This window comes from Physeter macrocephalus, chromosome 8 (genome assembly GCF_002837175.3).
Source record: "Physeter macrocephalus isolate SW-GA chromosome 8, ASM283717v5, whole genome shotgun sequence".
In the NCBI taxonomy this organism is placed as follows: domain Eukaryota; kingdom Metazoa; phylum Chordata; class Mammalia; order Artiodactyla; family Physeteridae; genus Physeter; species Physeter macrocephalus.
The window spans coordinates 6732984-6753688 of record NC_041221.1 but is presented as its reverse complement, the minus strand read 5'-3'; the positions used below and the strand labels follow the sequence as shown (position 1 = coordinate 6753688).

General features: G+C 42.2%; 1 protein-coding gene and 1 pseudogene across 16 annotated transcripts in view; one reads left to right on the top strand and one right to left on the bottom strand.

The window, feature by feature from the left end:
* Positions 1-20705, top strand: part of SETD4 (SET domain containing 4) — a 468053-nt gene that overhangs the window by 87487 nt on the left and 359861 nt on the right. The window lies entirely within an intron of this gene.
* Positions 20455-20705, bottom strand: part of LOC102979954 (60S ribosomal protein L23-like) — a 589-nt pseudogene continuing 338 nt past the window's right edge.

The following is a 20705-nucleotide window of genomic DNA, read 5'->3' as shown; positions in this document are numbered from 1 at the left end:
TTTAATATTGAGCTGCATGAGCTGTTTATATATTTTGGAGATTAATCCTTTGTCCGTTGATTCGTTTGCAAGTATTTTCTCCCATTCTGAGGGTTGTCTTTTCGTCTTGTTTATGGTTTCCTTTGCTGTGCAAAAGCTTTTAAGTTTCATTAGGTCCCATTTGTTTATTTTTGTTTTTATTTCCATTACTCTAGGAGGTGGATCAAAAAAGATCTTGCTGTGATTTATGTCAAAGAGTGTTCTTCCTATGTTTTCCTCTAAGAGTTTTATAGTGTCTGGCCTTACCTTTAGGTCTTTGATCCATTTTGAGTTTATTTTTATGTATGGTGTTAGGAAGTGTTTTAATTTCATTCTTTTACCTGTAGCTGTCCAGTTTTCCCAGCACGACTTATTGAAGAGGCTGTCTTTTCTCCACTCTATATTCTTGCCTCCTTTATCAAAGATAAGGTGACCATATGTGCGTGGGTATAGTTTTCTGCATACAGGTCTTTTGTCTCCTTAGGTAGGTTTATTCTTAGGTATTTTATTCTTTTTGTTGCAGTGGTAAATGGGAGTGTTTCTTTAATTTCTCTTTCAGATTTTTCATCATTAGTGTGTAGGAATGCAGGAGATTTCTGTGCATTAATTTTGTATCCTGCTACTTTACCAGATTCACTGATTGGCTCTAGTAGTTTTCTGGTAGCATCTTTAGGTTTCTCTACATATAGTATCATGTCATCTGCAGACAGTGACACTTTTACTTTTTCTTTTCTGATTTGGATTCCTTTTATTTCTTTTCCTTCTCTGGTTGCTGTGGCTAAAACTTCCAAAGCTATGTTGAATAATAGTGGTGAGAGTGGGCAACCTTGTCTTGTTCCTGATTTTAGAGGAAATGGTTTCAGGTTTTCACCATTGAGAACGATGTTGGCTGTGGGTTTGTCATATATGGCCTTTATTATGTTCGGTAAGTTTCCTCTATGCCTACTTTCTGGAGAGTTTTTATCATAAATGTTGTTGAGTTTTGTCGAAAGCTTTTTCTGCATCTGTTGAGATGATCATACGGTTTTTATCCTGCAATTTATTAATATGGTGTATAACATTGATTGGTTTGCATATATTGAAGAATCCTTGCATTCCTGAGATAAACCCCACTTGATCATGGTGAACGATCCTTTTAATGTGCTGTTGGATTCTGTTTGCTAGTATTTTATTAAGGAGTTTTGCATCTATGTTCAGCAGTCATATTGGCCTGTAGTTTTCTTTTTTTGTGACATGTTAGTCTGGTTTTTGTGTCAGGGTGATGGTGGCCTCGTAGAATGAGTCTGGGAGTGTTCCTCCCTCTGCTATATTTTGGAAGAGTTTGAGAAGGATAGGTGTTAGCTCTTCTCTAAATGTTTGATAGAGTTTGCCTGTGGAGCCACCTGGTCCTGGGCTTTTGTTTGTTGGAAGATTTTTAATCACAGTTTCAATTTCAGTGCTTGTGATTCGTCTGTTTGTATTTTCTATTTCTTCCTGGTTCAGTCTCGGAAGGTTGTGCTTTTCTAAGAATTTGTCTGTTTCTTCCAGGTTGTCCGTTTTATTGGCATATAGTTGCTTGCAGTAATCTCTCATGATCGTTTGTATTTCTGCAGTGTCTGTTGTTACTACTCCTTTTTCATTTCTAATTCTATTGATTTGAGTCTTCTCCCTTTTTTTCTTGATGAGTCTGGCTAGTGGTTTATCAATTTTGTTTATCTTCTCAAAGAATGCATCGGCAGGCGGACGCGCGACCACTGCGCCACCAGGGAAGCCCCATGTTTCTTTTTTTTTTTTTTTTTTTTTTGGTTTTTCATTTTTTATTTTTTTTTAACATCTTTATTGGAGTATAACTGTTTTACAATAGTGTGTTAGTTTCTCCTTTACAACAAAGTGAATCAGTTATACATATACATATGTTCCCATATCTCTTCCCTCTTGTGTCTCCCTCCCTCCCACCCTCCCTATCCCACCCCTGTAGGTGGTCACAAAGCACAGAGGTGATCTCCCTGTGCTATGCGGCAGCTTCCCACTAGCTATCTAATTTACATTTGGTAGTGCATATATGTCCCTGCCACTCTCTCACTTCGTCACAGCTTACCCTTCCCCCTCCCCATGTCCTCAAGTCCATGCTCTAGTAGGTCTGTGTTTTGAGGTAGGATTGTACTGCTATAAACTTCCCTCACCAAGTCCTGTATTTAAAAGCCTCTGGTCAATGTTCAGCAGTAAGACCTGGCCCGGGTAGACCCAACTTTAGTAATGCGGTCAGGGTTCTGTAGCCTGAGCTCAGCACAACCTGGGAAAAATAGTGATTTGACAGCATGAGGCTCAGCTTCCTTTGAGTGTGTTCCAGGTTGTGTAAAGACAGATGGCAAATAAATAAAAGTGTGTTTGTAGCTGGTAATTTGGAATTTGGAATGTAAAGACACTACCCAGTCAAGGCAACCACAATATCCACAGATGTAAAAGGGCTTGACTCCACTTAATGAGAAAATGCAAATTAAAGACAAGGCTTCATACTTTCTCCCACAGAGCAAGAAGCCAAGCAGTCCTGCCCCCAAGGAGACAGGCTGCAAGATCATTGTGGCCTCCTCTGGGAGGCTGACCATGCCCAGAGTCAGACCTCGGGCGGCCTTGGCCTTGAAGACACTGTACTCTTCTATCCCTTCCTCCTGCTGCAGCATCCCCTGGTGCTTTGAGCTGGAAATACTCCTCCCGGTGCCAGCCCCAAGGAGCCTCTTTATTTAGCAAAAGCCCGTGGCCAGCCCTCTTCCCCTAGAACACAAGGAGGCTGCAACACTTCTCAAACCTACATCTCCCCCGCTGACACTAGAACATGACTTAAGGGAAGAATGCCAACTGGTTATTATTCAACAGTCTGCAGTCTCACAGGAGTCATTCATTCCTTTTTTTTTTTTCCCCACCCCGTCTCATCCTGCCTCAGCAATTAGATAATGTGAGTGGGCATATACCCTGTTAAACAGCTGCTGGGAATTCTCCTTAGGAGCAAGAGGTGATGTGTGCTTTTGTGGGTGCTGACTTGTGCGTTTCCTGTGCTTAAGATTGCAAAGTACGAAAGGCCTGATCACTGGGCAGAGACAGGCAGAGCGGGCCAGGCAGGGTGCGCAGCGAAGGCTGCGGAGAAATGAGGTCTCCAGGGAGAAGCCTTTCATGCCGGCCCCTTGCCAGGGGGCCAGCTGTATGGCTATTTCCTGTTGCAGTGGTGCTGCCTGGGCTCCGTCTGGTCCTAGTCCTGGAAGGGAAACACTGGCTGATTCTCTAGTACATTTATCATTTTCAGGCTTTGTGACTAACCACAAAGCTGGATGGAACATTCTTGTAAGAAATGGAAGCATCCACCGTTGATCAAAAGGAATCACTCCACAGCTATTTGTCATTTGGCTGCCGTGCCAGGAGCTGCTTGGCCTTGGCTGAGGGTGTGGTGGCTCTCATCACAGGGCACCAGAATTCTCTGCACTGTTTGCTCAGCTGCTGTCTGTTTAGAGAGCTATTTAGATTCTCCCATAGAAAGGAAAGCTTTCCATTCTTGGAGAAACCACAGTGATTAAGTACATATAAGAGAAAAGCATTATGATGACTAATGAGAACAAAATCAATGATTCCCTTTCTGCATTATACATGATGAGGTTTAGAGTCCATAGCTTTTAGCAAGAGTGTGGGTGTGACTTTGGGGTGGGAGAGGAGAGGGCAGAACCGCACAAAGGCCAGTGAGCACAGGACTTGCCAGTTGGGAAAAGGACTGAACTTTAATGACCCGATTAAATGCGCCTTTAAAATCTGACCCGGGAAATTCTTAACCTTTGTAATAGGGGAAAATAATATCTGAGGAAGCAAGAATTTTTGGTTAGCTTCTATGCAGTCATTTGAGGCCACCCAACCTAAACTCTCTGTCCTAAGGGATGCTGTCTACAAAACCTGCCTTGAAACTTGAAGAATCTCATGTTCCTCTAAATTTTCATGCAGCCAAAAAAGTGGGAAGACACCTTTGTAGGAAAGCTTCAGTGCAAGGAGGCCCACCACCTCATGAGACTGTTCCAGTTTTTGAACAGCCTTCATTGTTGGAAAGGTCTCCTTCACATTTGGCTGAAAATTGTCTCCCTCTCGATTTTGTCTTTTGGTCTCAGTTGCCCTTTGAAACTGTATGAAAAAAAATCCAGCTCTCTTCATACTGAGGTCCTTGCAATGTTTAAAGATGACACTGGTGTTTATGTTGCCTTATTGTCTCCTGTCTGAACGTCCTCACTGCTTTCTGATGCGAAGGGAGAACACTCTCACCTCCTGCAGGAGTTGTCCAGTAGCAATATAGACCCCGCACATCGTTCATGTACAGAGATCTGTCACCTCCTTTGCTTATGACGCTATGCTTCTATTAATTTATCCGTCCTGAGATCTCATTTGTGTTTTTGGTAGCTGTGTCACACTGTTGGCCTGTGTTTACGTTAAAGTCTAAAGAACAATCAACCTGTTATTCCCTTACATTTCCATGTACCCAGAGGGTTCTGAAAAGAAGCAGAAGTGAACATTTTAACGTAGTCACTATTCATTTGTTTTGCTTTTATGCTGGCCTTTGAATATGCCGTTTGATGTGAGAGTCTTCAGCCAGTGGATATATTATGTCGATATGCAACTTTGCATATTTTTGCATACTTAATGTGATAGGATCACACTAAAATTCATGTTTTCCTTTGGGAGTGGTGGCTGGAGCTTTGTTAGATTTTTTTTTTTTCCCCAGTTTTATTGAGAAACTGTTGGCACACATTGCTCTATTAAGTTTAAGGTGTACAGTGTGATTGTTTGATTTATAAATATTGTAAATGACGACCACAGTAGGTTTAGTTAACATTTATTGTCTTGTATAGACATAATAAAAAGAAAAGAAAAAAGCAATTTTTAAATTTATCAGTGTTATAAGAGATGAAGATTTAATACCTCTACCTCTCCTTCCTCATTCTTTCCCCCAAATTATCATACTTTTTATTATGCCAATAATTAGTGTTTGCAACATTCTAATTATGTAAATATTGTTCACTGCAGAGAGAACCTATTAGAATACTGTGATTACATCCTTTCTTTTCTCTCTTTTTTTAAAAAAATTGAAGTGTAATTGACCTACAACACTATATTGGTTCCAGGTTCACACAGTAGTGATTTGAAGTTTCTATACATTTACTAAATGATCCCCACCGTTGTGAGATTTTTGAACGGAACTGTACGTCCCGGCTAAAGCACACGTGCAGCTGAGTAAGCTGACGGTGTCATTCCCAATCAGGAGCTGACCCCACCTCTCTAGAAGTTTGAGGGCATTTGTAGGCATGTTTGCAGAGCCATGGGAACCTCCTATGACAGTCTGTAAATAACCTCTGGGTGCCTGGTGCTGGTGTTAGGTTCTGGCTTGGCAAGGGTACCCGGCATAGTCTCCGCCTTTGATATCAAGTATACCCTTTGGAGTGACCACCCTTGTGCCTTACACAGAGGGGACCCTCTAAAATCTTTTCTAGGGTGGGCACATTCCTTCAAAAGTTTACTTGTTATATCCTGCCGAATCAGTGGGTAGTACCCAGAGATGTATCTGCTGTGAGTGGACAGAGCCTGTCCGAAAATCTCTCTCCATCTCTGTCATCGTTGGGACAGCTATCAATCTGAAGCCCATCTTGAACTAGAGTGGATGCGGACCCAGAGATGGGAGACCCGGCCTTCGGGAAAGCAGGCGCTGCTTCTTTATCCCCGCCTCCCTGTGCTGAATCCTTAGCCTCAGTCCCAGGAGCCTAAGCATGTCTCTCCTTTCTCTGGATTTCTTTAGCGCTTATGGCTTATATTAAACCCTCGGGTATCTACACATCTAATTAATAATTAACCTGTTAACTTTTCCCCGTGAGTACGTCTGGCCTCCTCAGCTACATTGTCTGATCATTTGTATCCTCCACAGACCTAAGAGTGCAGTTTTGCCCATCAAAAGGCCGACATAGATAGATGTAGGATTAAGCCATGGAGATCTGAGAGGAGTCGGTTTCTCCCTCAGGAGAAAGGGCAAAGGAAACAGACTTTTAGGAAATTCATATTCTGCGCCAGGCACTGTGCTGGGAACGTTACATTTGTTTTTTCCTATAATCCCCGTAAGACTCTCAAGTAAGTATCACTATCCTCGTTTTGCAGAATAGGAAATGAAATCTCAGAGAAGTTAAGAAACTCTCAGACTGCATACAAAGAGGAAAGAGACTGGGCTGGATTTGAACTTGGGTTGCTGTGCCTGCAGCAGCAGTGCTAGGGAGTCTGTCCTCCCTCTTGGAAGTGCAGCGGGGCTGGAGGTTAGGACATTGCTTGTGGCCGTAGCTGCCACGTGGCCACCCTTGAGTTATCAGCCAGCACCATCTCACTGCTGAAGAAAGATAGGAAAAAGGCCAGGGATGAAGGAACAAGGGGACATAAGAAAGAAAGGTACAACCATGAAGCAGGGGAGAGAGAGTGGAAAATGGCAGATCACTTAACATTCTCTGTGCAGGAAGCATCTCACGCCTGCTCAGTAGAGCCAAGTGTTCATCAACGGAGTAGCTTGTAAACCCCCGAGAAGGCATAGCGACGGCCTTGCTGATATTAGTCCTTTTCTCCCCCAAAGAGGAAGGAGCATTCTCAGCTTCTGAAGACAAGGACTTTCAGTGGTGTTGCGGAGCTCTGAGAAGCTGGATCCCCTGTCATCAGATTGTATTTGGAGACATTCTTAGTCAGGTTAGCACCAGGCTGTACTGTAGCAATAAATATACCTTAGAACTCCATGGCTTACACAATAAAGTGTTCTTTCTTGCTCATGAAAATTCTGGTGTGGGTCAGGCGAGTCTTCAGGGCACTGTCCTACACTCAGGGACCTGGTGATCCAGGCCACTTCCATATTGGGAAGCCAAGATCTCTGTATGTGGCTTCCAGGTTGCTGGGGCAACCAGGGTGGGGGGGTCAGCTTTTAAAGGCTTTGGCATGGAAATGCCGTCGATCACTTCCACTCACAGCCCATTGGCCAGAACTGGTCAATGGTACCACCCCCTGTGACAGTGCTGCACTTCACTGGGAAAAGAGGGGATGCTTGGGCACTCAATGATGGTTCAATGACTCCGACTCATTTCCTTTACTCTCTTCCGTCCAACCCTTTTTAAGGCAGCTCGTTGCTCTTGGGAAAGAGCACAGATGTCTTCATGGAGCTTGTTAGGCCCCTGGTCGTGGCCGCCATGTTCTAGTCACATTGGACATTTCAGGTCTTGTGGCTCAATGTGCCTTCTCTTCCTCACTGCCCTGCTCTTCTGTCTTCCCGAAATACTCTCCTCTGTCTTTCCTGTCCAGCTCCTAATATTATTTATGTCAATGTTTAGATATCACCTATTATGGAAACTTTTCTGACACGAAATCTGGGTTAGGTGACCTGCTTTGGACATCCAGGTCATCCTTTATTTCCCCCACTGCGGTGGAAATGTATTATTTATTCGTCTGTGACATCTTAGATTGCGGCTCTCTGATGCTTGGAACCATTGCAAGAGTGGTCCCTACATACGATGGCCAACACACAAAAGAGGCCTAGTTAGTGTACTTTGGATGCAGGAAGAGAGGAGATCTTCCAAGGCAGAACGTATATGATCGTACTATCGCAGATTTGATTCTAAAGTTAATCTGGAAAAGCAAATGCTCTAGAAGAGTCAAGAAACTTTTCAAAAAGAAGAATGAAGGAGAGTCTTACTTTTCTGGATGTGAAAATGAACTATAAAGTTACAGTAATTAAAAGAGTGAGATGCTAGCCCAGGAGTAGACCAAGAGATGAACAGGATACTGAGAGCTGATGTTACTGTCTTGAGTCCTGACTCCGCAGGGCAGACCAGGCAGGCTGGAGACTCAGCCAGGGTTTCTGTGTTGCAGTCTTGGGCAGAATTGCTTCTTCTCCTGAAAACCTTAGTCTTTGCTCGTAAAGCCTTCAACTGTACATGGGGAATTGGTATATGATAAAGGAGGCATTTTACATCGGTGAAGAAAGGATAAATTATTGAACGAATTATGTTTACACATCTGGCTATAATTTGGTAAAATTAAAAAATAAGCTAAGATTTAAGAAATAAAACATTTAAAAAGAAAGTTATATCTTTAACTTATATCACATACAAAAGTGAATCTGAAATGATTATAGATCTAAACATTAAGAAAAATCTTTAAAATGCTAGTAAGCACATAGGAAGTATTTTCATTATGTTGGAGTGAGCAAAGCATTTAAAAAAAATGACGTATGGCCCAGAAGTCAAATGGTTTAGAATGACATATTTGATAACAGTGAAATAAAACTCTTCTATATAACTAAAAGCTATATAACCCAATATAAAAGAAGCATATCAAGCTGGGAAAAATATTCACCATATGTAATTTAAAAAGGTTAATATAAGAAGTGTCTAAGTGCCTACAAATCAGTAAGCAAGCAATTAACAATCCAATTTAAAATGGACAAAGGTTATGAAAAAGCAATTCATAGAAGAAAAAGTATACATAGCTTATAGGCAGAAGAGATGCTTATACTTACTGATAATCAAATTAATACAAATTAAAACAATGAAATAGCATTTTCTCCATGAGATTACGCGTATTAAGAAGGCTAACAGTACTCAGTATTGATGATGGTGGTATAATTTTTTAGAGACATTTAACAATATCTATTTTTAAAAAGTGCCTATATTTTTGACCTTACAATTATACTTCAACTATAGGGGGTAAGTTAAGTGACTTATGGAATATTATTTAGCATTTAAAGAAGTGAGATATAGTTACTATATATTCTGACATGTAAAATGTCTGTAATAGAGACTTAGATTTAAAAAGTGACTTACAGGGAATTCCCCGGGGGTCCAGTGGTTAGAACTTGGTGCTTTCACTGCCATGGCCCGGGTTCAATCCCTGGTGGGTGAACTAAGATCCTGAAAGCCGTGTGGTGCGGCAAAAAAAAAAAGTGACTTACAGAATAGTATGCAGTTTAGGACCCCATTTATTAAAAATATGTATGTATACTCTATATATGCATGGGAAAAAACCCTGGAAGAATATGCAGCAAACTGTTAAGGGAGATAACCTCTAAGGAATAGGACTTTGGGAACTTCCATTTCTTATTTTCCATATTTTAGTATTATTACTTTTAAAATAAGTGTGATAGCTGTTTATAGTATTTTAGAAAGAGATTAAAAAGACATTGCTGGGACTTCCCTGGTGGCTCAGTGGTTAAGAATCCGCCTGCCAATGCAGGGGACACGGGTTCGAGCCCTGGTCCAGGAAGATCCCACATGCCGTGGAGCAACTAAGCCCGTGCGCCACAACTACTGAGCCTGCGTGCCACAACTACCGAAGCCCGCGCACCTAGAGCACATGCTCCGCAACAAGAGAAGCCACCGCAATGAGAAGCCCGCACACCTCGACGAAGAGTAGCCCCTGCTCGCCGCAACTAGAGAAAGCACGGGCACAGCAATGAAGACCCAACACAGCCAAAATAATAATAATAATAATTAAAAAAAAAAAAAAAGGACATTGCTTAGTTTAACTGACCAAAGCTTTGACTGGCTACATAGGATCTGAGGTTCAAAAAAATGCTTGTTGTGCCATGTCATGCTCAGATACGTTCACTGACTCATTCATTCATTCATTCATTCATTCACCAAGCATTTAGTGGATACCTTTGTTGTGTGAGGTCTTTTTTCCTACATGGCTCTTAACTGCGTAATTTTCTTCCTCATTTTACTCCAGAAAGTGAATAAATTGAAAAATAGTTGAGTGTAAAGCAAAGTATGCTTGTGGGGGACCCTCCTCGATACTCAGCAGAGGGCGCTGTGGCTGGGAACCAAGGGTAGCTGTTGTTTGCTTGGATGTTTAAGGGAGTCCCTTTGTGATCTCGTCTAAAAGATTCATGTTGACAGAGGGTATTCTTATTGGGAACCCCTCCCCCCCGCAAACCACTCCATATTCCTATTGCTGGTTAACTTTGTGTGGGCTGTCTCTACTTCAGAGCTATCAATTTCGTTCTTTTGTGGGCCTGTGTCCATGCAGGGAGGGAGTGGATGTTTGGAAGTTGAGCAGTCCAAAGATAGCTGCATATGCGTCACATCTCATGAGGATGGAAGATTAAAATGAAAGATTATGCTCTAAACTTTGCCCTGTCTCGGCATCCAAATGCCACGTGACTACTGGTTTACTGAATGCAAAACCAGAACGATATGGTGACGGCACGTTGGGTAGGCTGTAACAGGAGACGTTGCAGCCACGGCAAATTTGCCCTCATGCCATTGAATGCATTTTTGTTTTTGCTCCTGATTTTAGTCCGTATTGCTTTGTATTGCATTGTATTATTCATTTAATACAGAAGTGAAGCATGTTTTGGATACTAGGCCCTAAGTTCGATGTGAAATACCGGTATATTGTCCTGAAAGATTTTTGGATAGATTTGAACGTAAAAAACAGATAAAATAAGTCGTGATTCTTCATATCACAAAATGACACTTAGCAATAAAAAATTTGCTGCAGTATCTTTTTTTTTAAATTGAAGTATAATTGATTTACAATATTGTGTTAGTTTCAGGTGTACCGCATAGTGATTCTTTTTTTATATTCCATTATAGGTTATTACAAGATATTGGGTATAGTTTCCTGTGCTATACAGTAAATCCTCGTTGCTTACCTATTTTATGTATAGTAGTTTGTTAATCCCATATTCCTCATCACTTCAGTATCTTTAAAGAACAATTTTCCTAATCCAGATAAAATATGATGTCACTTTAAGAGCAGAATCTGTAATGAAGTCAGGTATAGTACATTTTACAATTAAAATACACAAGTCCCTCAAATTCAATTTGGCTCACGGTTAGTACAAATGGGAGACTTTAAAAGAAAATCCTTTCCTTTCTCTCTAGCCCTTTGTCTTGTATTTTACCAAATTGGAGTTTCGGACAAGTCAGCTCTTCCCCCGCAGCACACAGGTAGAGTTGCCCTGCAGTCAGAGACGTCGTTCAGCTGGAGAGTTGGTGAGGCTGTAAGAAGCTGAAGGAGCTTTGGCTACAAAGTACAAATAGAAGTGGAGAATTTATGCAGTTTGACTAGTTAGAGAAAAAATCCATCTGACAGAATAGCAGTAGTGAGCTGTTAGACTGTGCCCAGTGGCATAGAATTTATAATTTCAAACATTTCTGGCTTCCTACATTAACTTTCTCGGTTAAACAGGTGGAATTCCCTGAAAATCTGTGGTTAGTTTCTCAAGTTCAATGAATATATTAAGGAAATGTCAACATCTTAGCTGCTATGCAGCTTTCGTTCTTAAAAAAATAAAAAAATCTAAGGACATGAATTTGAAAAGGATAAGAAAAGATTTCGCATGTTTTTGTATCTTGTATCTGTGCTGAAATGACCTCCTTTAGATCCAACTCACTGACGTTATTTAATCCAAATGCAACGGTAGTGTTCAGGGCTTGTGCCAGACTCAGCTTCTGTACCCGCCCAGATCTGCACCTCCCTCTTGCCTACTGGCTGGAGCTGCGCCAGCAATGACTTGCTCTGTTCCTGTGGTCACGACGTCAGATTACTGCAGCTGCCACTCTCCATGCAGCCTGACCAGCAAGAAGAGGCCACTGCCCCGGAGGAGGCTGGGACATCTTGGAAATGTGGAGGGATGAAAACCCCATGGGGCCAACTTCACCCAGTGGGAGGCAGCAGATAGGAAGGGGCTGGTCAATGAGTTCTTTTTCCTTTCTCTTCAGAAACTGTTCTGAGATGCAACAGTTCCTACAACCTTCCTGAAGACATCACGTGAGGCTGCACAGTCAGCCATGCTGTCACAAAGCTTTGGCCAACTCAGTACCCTGCCCTCGTGCATTTGGGCTCCCTCTCCCCTGCCTCGCTGCTCTATCCCTCCCCCACCCCGTTCTCCAGGATCACACCTTTGAATGAAGTATTAGCAAATGAACATATGCCCCAGGGTCTATTGTCTAGAGAACCTGGGCCAAGAGAGTGGGAACCTAGGTTGGCTCTAGAAAGCAGACCCTCTGGTGGACTTTGGCAGTGGTGAGTGTGTGGTGACAACCCTCCACATATGGCGGCATCACGATTACTAAAGCCTTTATCCGAAGTTAAAGAGGATGAGGAGGAGGTGGAGGTACAGTGTGGGGATATCATTTCACTTTGGCACTCAGTCTGTTTTGAGGCAATAAATATTAGGACGGTGATGTGGGGTGATCACTTTTGAAGGCTCTGGAAGCTTTGCAGAAAAATGATAGGTGCTATCTTGAGCCTCTCTTTGAAAGCCAGGGTATTCCTGTGGTAGCTGTAAAGGGGGTTCTCATCTCCTCAGGCTGCAAGGCAGAAGACTTTTAAAGCAGGATCTGATGATAAGATGTTAGAAATGTAAAGAATAAATGTACAGCCTTAGTGGCTCCTCTATGTCAAAGGAAATTCCCTGATGGGGAAAAAAGTGGGACCCTTGGATGGTGACATTTGTCTGGTTGAGACTGAGAATATTGGATCCCAAATGGCCTGAAGCTTCCCGGCTGGCAGAAGCTGTCCCAATGACTTGAAGAGATCAGCCTCCCCTTCCCAGGGGAATCACACCATGACCTCCCAGAGGCGATGCTTCACTGCTGACCATTGTTTTTCTCACTATTGGTCCCTATCATCCCTTGTTGTCTCCTGGGTAATAGCCAGAGCCAGGTCTGGTCACAGCTCTCCGCTCCAAGGAAAACAATCTATGTGTCAAAGGACATACAGGAGCTGTCAAATGTGCACCAGCAAAAATGTGTAGGAGTGGGTCTTGAGGGTGTTAGATTGTCATGGTCACCTGGAGCTGGTCTGTAGGGGTGGCTCCTTGACATTTAGGCAGGATGATGGCCTACAGTTGATAAAGTGGAGGTGCAGGAGTGTGAAGAAAGGGTAAGGCTCAGAGAGTTGGGAATATTAGAATGGGTTTACTATGTAAAACCTAAGAACCCTCCACTTAACTCTGTTTCTTGAAAGAGACTGGAGGACACTTCCTCTGAAGGCAATACAAAGTCACAAATTAAGGGCTCACTGACATCTTTGAGAGGTTGGTGTCTGTCTTCTGTAGGCTGAGCTTAATGGTGATAAACATTGCCATAGACTCCTTAATGTCAATGGGGGTAATGAGATTCCACAATTAAAAGACTAGGTGGCAGCTCTTAACCACCGGAGGCAAAGGTAGCCATGCTTATTATAACCGGAAGCACCACAGAGTAGCAGTTAGGGTGCCTTAACCTTCAGAGATTTGTGGCAATGACTAACAGATTGTGGTGTTTCTAGACAGGAGACAGATGGACAGCTGACTAGGGTGTTGTTAAAATTGTATAATAATAACAAAAACGAAAGCTGGAGAGCAGAATGTTATCATCAGTCACTGCAGTGGAAAATTATGGCTTCTTGCTTGGTTTTCAAATGTAAGTCAGTTTACATATCTCGAATCTGTAGATTCTAAGGGAGGCTGAGGTCCTCTTGAAGAAGAACATTACTATTTCTCACTAGTATACATGAAAATATATTCCTCTAATCCTCCCCTTCAAGGGATCTGTAGATATTTCCCCAAGTAACTAGTGCTAGGGAATGGAGACTAGCCAGACTTTTTAAGAACTACTATATATAAGGTCTAAGCTGACAGTAGTACCAGGGTATCTGAAATGCCACATACTGGTCCCATAGTTAGATTAGCAGCTTTAGGAGGCCAGGTGACAAATGAAGTCTTCCCCAAAGTCCATTTTATAATGGCTCTTTGGGTCCACAAAACTACCCTGTGGTTATTTCTCAGATTCCCAAATAGGATAGATATATTTAATGGTGGGCAGAACCCCCAATAGGTTTTCTGACTTGTGGAGTGTGGGACGTTATGGTAGGAAGGGCCAAATAAAACTATCTGAAACCGTTCTTCCCCCATTATCCAAGGTAGGTAATCAGAAGTAATATTGTATTCTAGGGAAGAACTACAGATATTCGCCATCAAAGACATAAGGGATGCAAAGTGGTGGTTCCTATAATATCTCCGTTCAGTTTACCCATTGCATCCCTGTAATGACCAGATGAATTATGGCAGGTGTTATTAGTCCTCCTTAAACTTATTCAGGTGATAATCCCTTTTGAAGCTGCTGTACCAGATGTGTTGAATGTGGAAGATCACCACACATTCCTAAACTTGGTTATGGGACTACTGATCTAGCAGATGCTTTCTTCTCAATCCACATCAACGGGGAGAATCCCGAGTGGTTGCCCTTCACATGGCAAGGGCAGCAGTATACATTCGCTGTCTACACGTCCGCTGGGACCTTGCTCATCCTGACATTCTACCAAACATCATCTGCCCACCTACGAATGACATCATGCTACTTGGACTTACTGATCAGGGTGCTGCAAGTATCATAGACACCCTAACACAGGGGTTCTCGATCAAGGGATTTTAACTCCCAGGGTACACCTGAGAATGTCTGGAGACATTTTTGGTTGTTAAAAATGGGGGATTGTGAGTAACTAGTATTTAGTGGGTAGAGTCCAGGGATGTACATTCTACAATGCTTGAGACAACCCTCACCCTTCAACAAAGAATTGTCTGTCCCCGAATTTTAATAGTGCCATGTTGAGAAATACTGCCTTAGTAAGACACCTGTGTAGCAGAGCTGGGAGATTTACCCTATGAAAATTCAGGGATCTGTTGCACCAGTGAAGCTTCCGGGGGTCCAGTAGTCTGAGGCATGCCAGACATCTTTTTTTTTTAAATTAAAGGATAAATCTTAGCCACTCAGAAATATTTGCTGAATGAATAAATGAATGAAAAACATACAGGAAGAGTTCCTTGTGCAAAGAGAAATCTGTTTGGGTGAGATAGGTTCCCAGAGGAAGGCAGAAGTTTGCTGTAGCCAGAGGCCAGGCGAGGGGCTGGAGGTGAAGCTGAGAGAAGGCTGTGGTTCATACGGTTTACATGCTGTTTGTTTAGACACCTGCCTCCAGAAGGTGGAGGACAACAAGTGGCTTTCATCCAGGGAGAAACAAGACCTGGTTAGTGTTCTAGAATGATCACTTTACAACTGGTTAGCGAGATCGTCCTAAAAGGCCCTGAGACCAGAGTCAGAAAAACTAGCCTGGTCCCTTTTATAATAGTCCAGTTGGGAAGCTATGAACAGCTAAAATGGGACAGATGGAAAGAGAATAAAGGAAGAAACAGATTCCAGAAGGATTTGGGAAGAAGAATGACCAGGATTTGGTGACTGGATTGGGACTGGGTAGAGGGAGAAATGGCAGAAGAAAACCCTCAGGTCTCTGTGTCTTTGGATGACTGGAGAATGCAGGAATAGAATCCAGTTTAAGGGACAGATCGTGAGTTTTGTTTTAAATATTTGCAACTTAAGGATGCGGGGCATACCCGAGGAGGTATCCAGTTGGCAACTGGACAAGTGAGGAGAGTCTCAGCTGCAGATGGAGGTTTGGGAATTGTTTGAAGCCACAAAACTGAGGCTCAGAGAGGTTATCTAACCCATGCTAACATAGTTGATAAATAATAGAGTGAAGATTCAAACCCAGACATTTCTGGCTCTAAGGCTTACCCCACTATCTCCTAACTTACCTTTTTTCGAAGTTGTAGATTTCTAAAATGAGACTTTAAAATGCATATAGATGGAAATCTAGCAAAATTACCAGTGTATTTACACTTTGACCCAGCTATCCTACATCTGTAGGAGTTGACTTTACAGTCAGACCTGGACACATGCAAAATGACACATGCACAGTGTTATTCATGGCAGTCTTGTTTGAAAGAGCAAAAAAAAAAAAAGACAGAGAGGAGGGGAAGGGTTAAATAAACAGACTACCACCCACCTGTACAGAAGAGTAAGAAGCTCTGGGTAAACTGACAATGTGTATGGTATGCTCTCTTTGGTGTAAGAAAAAGTGAAACTAAGAACATGTATTTGCTCGTATCTGTGTGAAGATACAAGGATATAAGATACTAGTAGAAGTAGGGTGCCTTATAGGGGTGGTGAAGAATGGAATAGAAGGATACAGGGTAGGAACAAATCTTCTCAATGGATATCTTTTAGATTTGAAGCATGTAAATGTATTACCTATTCAAAACAATTAAAACATTGAAAATGTGGTATATTTACCCATTAGCGTTTATCTACATTGGAAATTTATTTCTGCCCCTGGAAAGATGTATTTGGTTTATGCATTTATAATATTTTTGTACTTATCCATCCATCCATCCAACACAATTATTCACCTCTGTGCCAGGTGCTGGGCTAGCCACAAGGGGAATAATTGAGAAAACAGACATGGTTCCTGGCCTCACTCTAGATATAAAGACAGAGATTAGTCAAATCATCCCATAAATACACTAAAATGGCAACCATGCTACAAAAAGTGTGAAAAGGACCTCAGTTATTCTGGGACGGGATAGTTAAGGATGTGGCAGGGAAGCTTTCTTGAGGAAAATCCTTCTGAACTCCATGAAATGCAGGAGGGAAGAGGTGAGGAGATGGGGTCAGAGGGCACAGTATTTGCAAAGGCTCTGAGGCAACGAAGAGCACAGTATTTGAAGAACCGGAAGAAGGCGGCGTTGATGCTATGTAGGGACCGAGCAGATGGGGTGGATGTATTAGCAAGGGGGGCTACACACATGAAGATCTTGTCGGGCATGTTGAGGATGGGGGTCTTTGTAATTAAAGCAGAATTGGAAGCCACCGGAGAGGTTGAGACTACAGTGGAACAATATGAGCCATTTATGTCTTGGGAAGGTCACTGGCTGTTCTTTGGAGAAGGACGGGGGGTGTGGAGAAAGAGTCTAATCAAGGGGACCCGTTGGATGGCTGTCTCTGGAGGGTAGGAAAAAAGTGACCTTCGTTTAGACCAGGGTGGAGGTTACGGTTACAAGAAGCATATGGAGTCAAGAGGAAGTGAAACCGAGAGGTCTTGATGATGGGTTGTATAAGGCTGGAGAAGAGGAGTTTTCCAACATGGGTAGGTTTCCGGAATAGACAGGGCTGCCATTTCTTGAAAGAAAACATGAGGGCAGGCTGTTTGTTGGGGGTCAGGATGGATTTGAGGATGTTTGAATGTCCTAGTAGAAGACACATCACCTGGAAAGGCAACACACCGATCATGTTACAATTCCATTTTTAGAATACACAGTGTAACCACACACTTGGTTAACAATATCAGTAAAATGTGGCTCACACCCAAGTCTCACATTTTTATTCTTCTATACCCCATGTTAGTTTTTTTTTTCTGTTAAGATTTTTCAACTTCATTGAAGCATAACTTATATCAATAAAATGTACATGTATTAAGTTTACACTTAGATGATTTTTCTTTAATCTCTACCTTCATATAACTGTCACTCCCCTTTTTATTCAGTCGTCTGCTTGCTCCCTGGCAATCACCCCATGTTAGTTCTTGACAAAGTATTTCTCTACTCATCTCTTCCCCAAAATGCATGCCATGTTATTTTAGGGGCATTGGATCCTTTAGAGAAAAGATCTTGAACAAGAAGACCATCATTTCCCCCTGATAGGCCCCTTGCACTCAGCTTTCTCAGGTGGCATTTTGGACATGTCAACAACAAGGTTTCCTTTTTTTCTGGTCCCCGCCCCTCCCCCCACCCCCGTGAAGGCTTAGCTGTTAATCTTCCTTCGTGTTTCATATTTCATTTGTGTTTTTAAAAGGATGCCCTTTTGTTGTTGCTCTCTTCACTGGTTCTGTATTTACAGGGAGCTTTCTTCTTTATTTTCTTTCAGCCTTCAGCAGAATAATTTTGCTAACTTGAGGCCCCCTTGGGGAATACAGCCATGATACTTTCAGCCCTGCTGTGTGGCAACACTGCTGCTAATATTTTCACAGGACCTGGGTCTCGTAGCGCTCAGGGTTTTGTCTTCTCAACTTTTTAAATGTAACACTGACACTATTTCTGTATCCATGGGAGGAACTGTGGGATCATTGGAACTTTCCCAAGGGGAACACTTTTCTGTATAAAAAGAAGAGGATGAGAGAGTCCTTTATGTTTCAAAAACTGGTATAAAATTAATTGGTTAAAAAAATGCTGTTTGTTCCTACATAACTTATCTGGCTCTGAAACCACATTCAGCAAAGGGCACCGTGACCTCTGTGGGGCCATGGAACAATCTGACACCTGATCCAAATTTTCTGGCCTGAAGGCAACTTCAGTGACTGACTTCCAACAGATCTGTAAGGACAGCTGGTTTTGAAAATGTTTGCTCCTAGCAGTGCAAGTCCTGTTTTTCAACTGATGAATCCTTTCAATGTCTCTGAACTGGATGACTAACCTCTCCTTGTGTCTGAAGAGATGTATAGACACAGAAACACAACAGTGGTTCATCAAGGGAGAGATGTCGAGAGAATGAAGAAAGTAACTGTAATCTGGGCCCAGGAAGAGTCTCAAACTGCTGGTCTGCAGGTGTATTTTGTGGGCACCCTGAGGGCCGTGAGAATGACCTCATATCTCCAGTGGTTCTCAGAAGCCCCAGCTTCTGAGCTTTGAAATCCATCACTGGTTGGTACTGAGGCCATGCCTTCCAAGGCTGAGTGAGGCAGGAAACTGAGGCAGGTCCATTTCTGGGAGAGATGGGACGCCTCTGACTGTGGCTTTAGGCCTCCCACAGTGGCCTTGGAGAACTTTCTGTAGAGCTCCAGGCAGCCCAGGAGGCATCCATGCAAATTCCCTTCCATCCCTCTCTCCTTCCCTCACGTCAGACCTGCATCACGGTCCATCACCTCTTGGAGACTGGCTCCTTTCCCATATTCTTTCGTAGGTATTTCTCTTAATAAATTACTCATACATTTAATCCTCTCTTGGTTTTTGCTTTTCAGAAGACCCAGACTAACACAGGCCCCCTTCAAAACAAAACAAAACAAAATGAAACACCTCTTTATAAGGGACACATGCAGTTCTTACTGTCCCATCTCCTCTGTTATCTTGTATCTAATCTGAGTCACACATTTGTGTTATGTGTCTGGCCCCTACAGGTGTTTGATTTTACTGCTCAGGTATTGCATCTTCTTTGACAGCGTCCTGGAAATAGAGACATAGGGAAGGGCTGGCTATTAGAAAAATATTAGTCGTTTGGGAATATGAGGTTAAACTATTTTATTTTTTGCAAGTTACCAAATTTGGGTGTCATGATCATTTAATTTATGAATGACCCATCTAACTTTTATTTTTTAGCAGCTCGTTTAAAGTTTTTCTTATTTTAGTTTAACCTGTGAGTTCATAGAGTTTTCTCAAAATTAGGAAGTTGTGAAAATAAAGGCGCGCATTGCCTTTTATTAATTTGCGTCATTGTCGAATGGCCAAATTCTCTCCAGTATTTGAGACGCCTTGGGTAATGTCACTAACTCTACTCTCCCCAGGAAGAGGTGGATTAAACCATTTTCTTTTCATACATGGTGTAGTTGTGGTAGATATAGTCATATGATTTCAATAAATAACTTTTTGAAAAGTTCTCAGACAACAAAAAGAGTTTCCAAGCTGCTGTTGTTAACATTTTCAGTAATTATTTTTATAACAGAATTTTCTTTATTTTTTTCTTTCTTTCCAAAATCAACTCATTGCCTCAAATGCTATCCTTAATTTCTACTTTAATTGAATCTAAGCTTGGTGATGGGGGTCATTGCCAGACAAAAAGATGACCACATTGCTTTCAAGCTGGGAGAACAGACCATATAGGACAGAATGGATTTCCTCTACCTTAGAAAGTTTTTGTTGCTCTCCAGAAATAACATGGATACAACCAGGAGCGACTACATAATTTTGGGGCCCAGTGCAAAGTGAAAATGGGGCTGCTTGTTGAAAGATAGGGAAAAGTGCCGTTAAAGGTACTAAAACATGAAGGTTTTTCCTTTATTTCATGACTCTCCTCTGCTCATACGCATCTTCCATTGTCCCACGGAATTTCACTTATAAAAGACAAATTGGAAGGTAAAATTATTAAGAATTTCAAGGTATGGACATTAAAGAGCATTAAAGAGCATTAAACCAAACATAGGGTCCCTACTGAGTGTGGAGCCTTGTGGGATGATGCAGGCTGCATTCCTGTGAAGTCGGTCCTGGATACAACTCACCAGTGAGTTGACAAGCAAGCTGGAAACCAGAGGGAACGTCTTCCCCTCTTCTCTCTAGTCTCTCAGGCGGAGGTGTGCGCAGGGATCAGGGCTCCAATGGAAGGCACAAGGCTTAGTATCCAATGTGCCAGGGCATGAGCAATGTTTCTCCTCCTATTTCGTCCTCGGCTCTCTGGGCAATGGCTTCACCATACTGTCTACCTTAGTGGAGAGGAGGTGGTTACTTGTTCATGGCAGGAGATTTTATTTTATTTTATTTTATTTTATTTTTATCTTGGGGGGAGCAAATAATTTTTATTTTTATTTTTTTACAAATACACCAAAGAATCATGCAATGCTGCAAGCATTGGATGCAATCCTGGGCCACAAGTCTGCACATTCTTCTGCAGCTGGTCCTGTGAAAGGCGGAATCTTTCATCTTGCCTTATTGTTTTCTACGACTCCTGCATTATCTTCAAAATAAAGAAACATACCATCTTTTCTCCGGTAGGACCTTCGTTGTCTAATTACCACTTCTTTCTGAGCTCTGGTTTGCCTTTCTTTTTTTTTTTTTTTTTTTTTTTTTTTTGTGGTACGCG